General features: G+C 43.2%; 1 long non-coding RNA gene across 1 annotated transcript in view; it reads left to right on the top strand.

Annotated features, from left to right (window-relative positions):
• Nucleotides 1–4,066, top strand: part of LOC112486774 (uncharacterized) — a 10,950-nt gene extending 6,884 nt beyond the window's left edge. The window contains exon 2 of the long non-coding RNA XR_003049250.1: nucleotides 3,769–4,066. This is a non-coding gene — a long non-coding RNA (uncharacterized LOC112486774). The remainder of the gene's footprint in view (nucleotides 1–3,768) is intronic.
• The last annotated feature ends 2,166 nt before the right edge of the window (nucleotides 4,067–6,232 follow it).

Below are 6,232 nucleotides of genomic sequence, written 5' to 3' on the forward strand. Positions count from 1 at the left end.
TATTGATTCGGCGTGGAATTACACAGCCCAGAATTGACATGACTGTATCACAAAGTGGATTATTGTTAATGGGACATGAGAGAAAAACACATGTGACACTGGTTTATGAGCGAGTCGTTGATCCAATCAGCCAAATGATGAGGCCCGGGCCGGGCCAACACCGGTAATGACACTGTAATGCTCATCCTACAGACACGTGGGAGGTCCAGTCTGGACGATGACGGCGCTGGAGTCAAGAGAGAGAGAGAGAGAGAGCAACTAGTGGTTGAAAAGTTTTTTTTAGATCTTAGTTCAGTGGGGAGGGAGTTCAATTCCCACTAAGAGGATGGTGTGTTCAATTTCAGATGTTTTGGCAAATTTAAAAAGTCAGTTCTGACAAATGGGAGGTCAGTGGAGGAAGAACAGAAAAGTTCTACCAGATCATAAATAGATTTGTTTGATTTATTTTTTCTTCCCTAAAAACTGTAATTTATTATTGACACGTTGACAGAGCATCAGGTTCTCGTTTAGAGAAGACGAGTTGAATTATTATTGACACGTTGACAGAGGGTGAGGTTCTCGTTTAGAGAAGACGAGTTGATGTGTTTTGACAAACCTCTTTTTTTTTTCAGTCAGTTTGCTGCCTGTATCTCCTCCTATAATCTGTGGAATCTCGATGACTTGTTGTCAACATTATTGGTCTGAACAGGTTCTGGTTCTCCAAGGACTGAGGTTCCAAAAGGAGCCTGAACCCGGTGAGATCAGTGCTGGAGTTTGGTGCTTGTTTTAAAACCTCTGTGCTTTGAAACATTCATATAAAAACAAAGTTTGGTAAGATGTTGTAGAATCTCAGTCAGGACCTCGTGTTGAACCTCGCTCCCTCCTTCAGCCACTCCACTGTTTGCTCCGGTGTTTTTGTGAGAACATGATGTGAAATCAGAGCGACACCGAGGTGAGAGATGTGGGTTGACGTCAACGTTGCCTCAGACGTGGCTGTGGAACCCACACTCACCGCCGTGCACTCACATCACTGCTGCCAACAGCGCCATCATCGCTGCTGCCAACAGCGCCATCACGGGAGAACCCGCTCTTCGGCAAATGGCCTGTGGTTTTTTGTCACCTGTAAATTAAAATGGATCAGGAACAAGATGTGAAATGTTAGATTTTAAAAACAAACAAACGTCTCTGCTCTCTCTCTCTCTCTCTCTTTGTCTCTCTCCCTCAGCCTTTTGCCCGAGCAGCAGTTCCTCCCAGCTGCGTGAATGAGGTCATTTTATTCATCGGAGAGTGCAGACAGAGCACTTTCTAAATGTGGCGACTTGTTCTTACCTGTAGCCGTGTCTGTGGACAGCTCTCCGTTTGGACTGGGGTTTATTTTCCACCCAGAGAAAAACCACAAACAAATGACGATGAAAATCCAGCCTGGTCGTCAGGGACACATGGAAATGACGTCTGTAGACCTGCTTCATGTCATGGAGCGTAGACTGGATGATCAACAACTGTCTTTAGTCACATATAACATGAGCAACAGTATTTTTTTTTTAATTTGTAGTTTTTTTTTAGATTTAGGGAAAATATTTAGGGGAAATGAAATAGAAGATGAAAAGAAAAGTTTTATTTATCAAGTCAGAAATCAATAACAGTCTGCATGGACAGGCAGACAGTAGGACAGAGGTAGAGTCCGCTGACGCCACGGTTCAGATGGCAGCCCAAACATGAATCCAGTAGGAGGGACAGTAGGACAGACAGTAGGAGGGACAGTAGGACAGACAGTAGGACAGACAGAGATAGAGACATTAGGACAAAATGTAGGACAGAGACAGTAGGACAGACAGTAGGGCAGACAGTAGGAGAGACAGTAGGACAGACAGGAAGGCAACTGTAGGACAGACATTAGGAGAGACAGAGAAAGAGACAGTAGGGCAGACAGTAGGAGAGACAGTAAGAGAGACAGTCAGTGAGACAGTCAGTGAGACAGTCAGTCCACTCTCGTCCACCGTGGCTCTTCAGTCAAGCACAACCGTCTCCACGTTTCATAAAAACCCAGACTAAAATATTGACTCCTGTGATTCCAGTGCAGGGAGGGGTTGACGGTTTAAAGCTGCCTGAAAGACAGACAGGGATATTTGTCTCTCTGGAAGGACTCTGTGATCCTACATAAGGCCTGTGGCTTAGCACAGAACCGGGTTTCTCAAACATTGGCTCTGGCCCCAAGAGAGGCTTTGTGAAACAAGAAGACAAAAAAAAACAAAAAAAACAAACCCAAACCACAGAGTGACCCCAGCTCCAGGTCATGGATTGTTGTTGTTGTTGTTGTTGTTATTGTGTAGGATTGTGTCGTCATCAAAGCTTTATTAATTACTGTGATCATTCTGGAGGATTATTGGAGTGCAGATGTGCTGACTCGGCACATGTGTGTGTGTGTGTGTGTGTCTCCCCGAGCAGCGTCATTTGATGTGGAAGACATTTATTATCCTGACGACTCGATGACATATTGATGTCTCTGAGTTCCTGTTTGCACTTGTCGCCGTCGTTTATGAATCACAGAGCGCAGAACAATAACGCTGACTTCAAAACTCTTGGTTATTATAAAGTCTTCTGATTGGATGGATGGATGGATGAATGAATGGGTGGATGAATGGATGGATGGATGATACTCGTAGTAAAGGATCAGCGATTCCTTTTTTACCTCTTTTTTACCTCAAAGTAAAACAACATTTTTCTACAAATTCTGTGCGGCCGTATTTTGAAATATTAAAAAAAAAAAAAAAAATTTAAGGGTAACACAATCCAAAAGTTTATTTTTAGAAAAGACTGAAAACTTTGTTAAAGCCTCAATATTACAGAAACGCTGTGTTGTTTTTTGTTGTTGTTGTAAACGCGCAGCTTGTAGCTCTATCGCCCTAACCTGCTACGTCTTTCTCCGCTTGACTACGTTAGCTCTGAGCGAATGAGAAACAAGCGAGAAAAATCTAAATCACACTGGACTGATGTCTCAACAGTCAATAAATAACAATAAGAAAGAAGTGAAGACTTTGGAAAAGACAAAAAACTTCAATTAATTAAACTGATCGGCTTCTTCGTCATCTCCGTCTGCCTGAACGACGTTGACCTCTTTGACCCTTTTGGCCCTCACCTTCAAATTTGAGTATTCTGTTGACCTTTCTGACCCCGGTCCAATAATCACAAACTGACACGTCATATTAAGTCTGTCATTTATGTCAACCGTTTACATCGAGACAACATACTCACTGGAAAAATAAAAAAAACTCGTTTGTTAATTAAACCAGAGGGGGAACAGCTGGTTGTGCTGCTTCATCATAGTTTTGCTCATTATCTGCTGAAAAAACCCCACAGATCTCCTCCATGTGGCGCCTGTTCTCCTTGGCTGACATTTTACAGTGAGAGGATTGACGTCCACCCGCCGCCGCCGCCGCCGCAGCAGCAGCAGCCAGTTTGCTTCGCTCTTGCCTTTTTAAACAAGCGGCGGTTTCTCTTTGCTGCTGATTTGCTTTAAACAAAGTGAGCAGGTAGCTGACGCCGCATGTTCCAGCTCCGCTGCACGTGTGCTGCTCTCTGCTAATCTGTGCAACCGTCTGCACACTCCACGCTTTCCCTTCTCTTTTTCCCCTTTTCTTCGCCAGAGACATAAGTCGTCTCGTCTTTCGACCCCAGACTCGCGGGTTAAAGTGATTCATGAATTATCGGCGTCTGAATGTAAAGGGTTTTAACCCGGACTCCCGGAGCAGTAATGCACCCCACATGTCTCTTTATTTTTCTTTCTTTTAGGTCACAGGTGCTTCACAGCTGCTGCTGCTGCTGCTGCTGCCGTGGACGGAAAATCATCTGGAGCCCAGGAGGATGCTGGGAGAAGATACAAAGGGCAGGGAAGGGCAGGGAAGGGAACATGCAGCCTCTGGGCCGGCTGTGGTGGGGAGGGTTCCTGGCACGGTGATTTGATGCACAAAAAGAAACAAAAATCACATTGCCAGGGATTTCCACTCCTTCACAGCTCAGCAGAAGAGACGCTAACAACCTCGTGTTTCCACGGAACAACACCTTTTTTTTTTTTTTTTTTACTGGTCTCCTACAAAATGTTGCCATGGAGTCAGAGTAATAAATACTGGGCTGAGACAGACGCCGTCATTGTCTCTCCGTGAACATCAGAAGGTGAGGTTGTAGAATCAAACAATCATCGTAAATCTGCCGCCGAGGATCAGAGCCACATGGAAATGTTCTTGGACTTCTGATGTTTTTCCACTGCTGGAAATAAGTCATGTTTCTTTTTTTTTCTTTTTTTTTTTTTTAGGATGAAAATATTCTCAGTAAGAATTATATTTTTTACTGAGAATTGTTTGTTAACTTTAGATATGAATATAAAAATCACACTGTCAGATGGCAAGATTGATAAACTTTCAACATTCAAATTAGCAAAAAAAGTCTAATGTTGTTGTCAACATTTTTTCATATAAAAACAACAACAACAATAATAATAAAAGACAATGTTGTTGTCAACATTTTATCATATGAAAACAACAATAATAATAATAATAATTATTATTATTATTATTATTGTTGTTGTTGTGTTTGTAATCCTTTACATTAACAGGACAAAACGGTACAAAATTAGCCTTCAAAAAAAAAAAAAAGAAAAGAAATTGCTATCATTAAAGTTTCCGTCTTGGTTTCCTCCGTGTCCCGTGAAGGTCTGTGGTCGCTGTGAGTCTCCGGCCGCAAACTTGCTAAAGGCACAGAGCTTAGCTAATTGGTGAGCATTGATCCCTGTTATGTATTGTTCACAGTGGCTAAGTTCAGTGCCTGAGGTGAAATAGTTGATTCGACGGAAGGGATTTGTTTCAGTGAATGGAAAGAACTTGATGATCTTGGAAACGTGGGAAGTGGAAGAATGTGAGATTAGGTGGAAAAGAAGGCGGGGAATCAGAAACATTTTCTTCTTCTTCTTCTTCTTCTTCTTCTTCTTCTTCTTCTTCTTCTTCTTCTTCTTCTTCTTCTCTGGACCAAATGCTTGTTATTGTGCAACATGATCTGGACAAGATGGACGTTTTTTATCTTGTGTTTGCCAGAGGTAACAGCTGTCTTATCCTACATCGTACCTTTTTTTGCACCTGGCGTGAATTAACATGCATGCCAGAGGTGTTTTTGAAGGCGTTTCAGCCGCTCTGGTTCCTCAGGTTTAGACGTAGACAATAAAACGGCTGGAGTTCTTTTGACATTTCAGGAATGCGACGATAAATGTCAAACTTTTCTGCCACGCTCGTCTTACAGTAGCTCCAGCTGAGCTTCATGCTGCTGTTTCTTTTTGGTGCCACATGGCAGCACGGAGCACTGAGTACACAGTCCTGCTTCCTGATTGGCTCCCGTCATCAACACGGCACGGGCGTCTCACAGCTCGGAGTACCGATTTATTTAGCTAACGGTGCATTTGTTACACACAGTTTTATCATCATTTTAGGTAAAAAAAAAAATGAAGGCGCTAAATAAATCATGGATCGTTTCATGATGAACTGAACATTCGGCTGTTGGAGGTGAACAGCATCACCCAACATCAGAGCTCTGTGCTATAGTATACAGATTTAGTCCTGGGTATTCACACTGTTTTTTCCTCTAATTATACTTGATTCTGTGTGTGTGTCTCACTCTCTAATCATTAGTTTAAGAAAAAATTAATTGCAAAGTCAAGAAATATTATTTACAGGTTTCAATTAAGGATTTGATGCCTGCGCTAATTTCAGAACGATCTATCGAAGGATGGTTGAAAACCCCGATCAGCTCGAGGCTCGAGACAGATACGACGAGAAATCTGGTTGAATCTGTTGGAGACGCCCGTCTGTTGTTGCTTTTGACTCATTTATGAAACATTTTTGTTGGTGAACTCTGACCGTGGCCAACGTCAACTCCTCTTCTCCTCTCCCACGGCATCAAACCTCCGACAAGTGTTGTACAAATGTGCACGGCTTCACCAGAAGCCAGGGCTGGAGCTCACATCCGCTCAGTTCTCTCTGTCTGCCTGGAAAAGTGTGTGTCTGTGTGTGTGTGTGAGAGTCGTGCAGCTTCAGAGGATCCGAGGATCACGTTTCATCTCTCGGATTTTAGATTAAGATCCATCCAGTGAGTCATGGACTCCTCGTGTTTCAGCCCGTGGACTTTCCGCCCTGGTGCTGTCAGACGACGTCTGGGCCGCGCCCTCCCGTGCCTACTGAACTGGTATCAGTGTTAGACCTGAAAACTGGCT

The sequence above is a fragment of the Cynoglossus semilaevis genome, chromosome 2 (assembly GCF_000523025.1).
Source record: "Cynoglossus semilaevis isolate Cse_v1.0 chromosome 2, Cse_v1.0, whole genome shotgun sequence".
Taxonomy (NCBI): Eukaryota; Metazoa; Chordata; class Actinopteri; order Pleuronectiformes; family Cynoglossidae; genus Cynoglossus; species Cynoglossus semilaevis.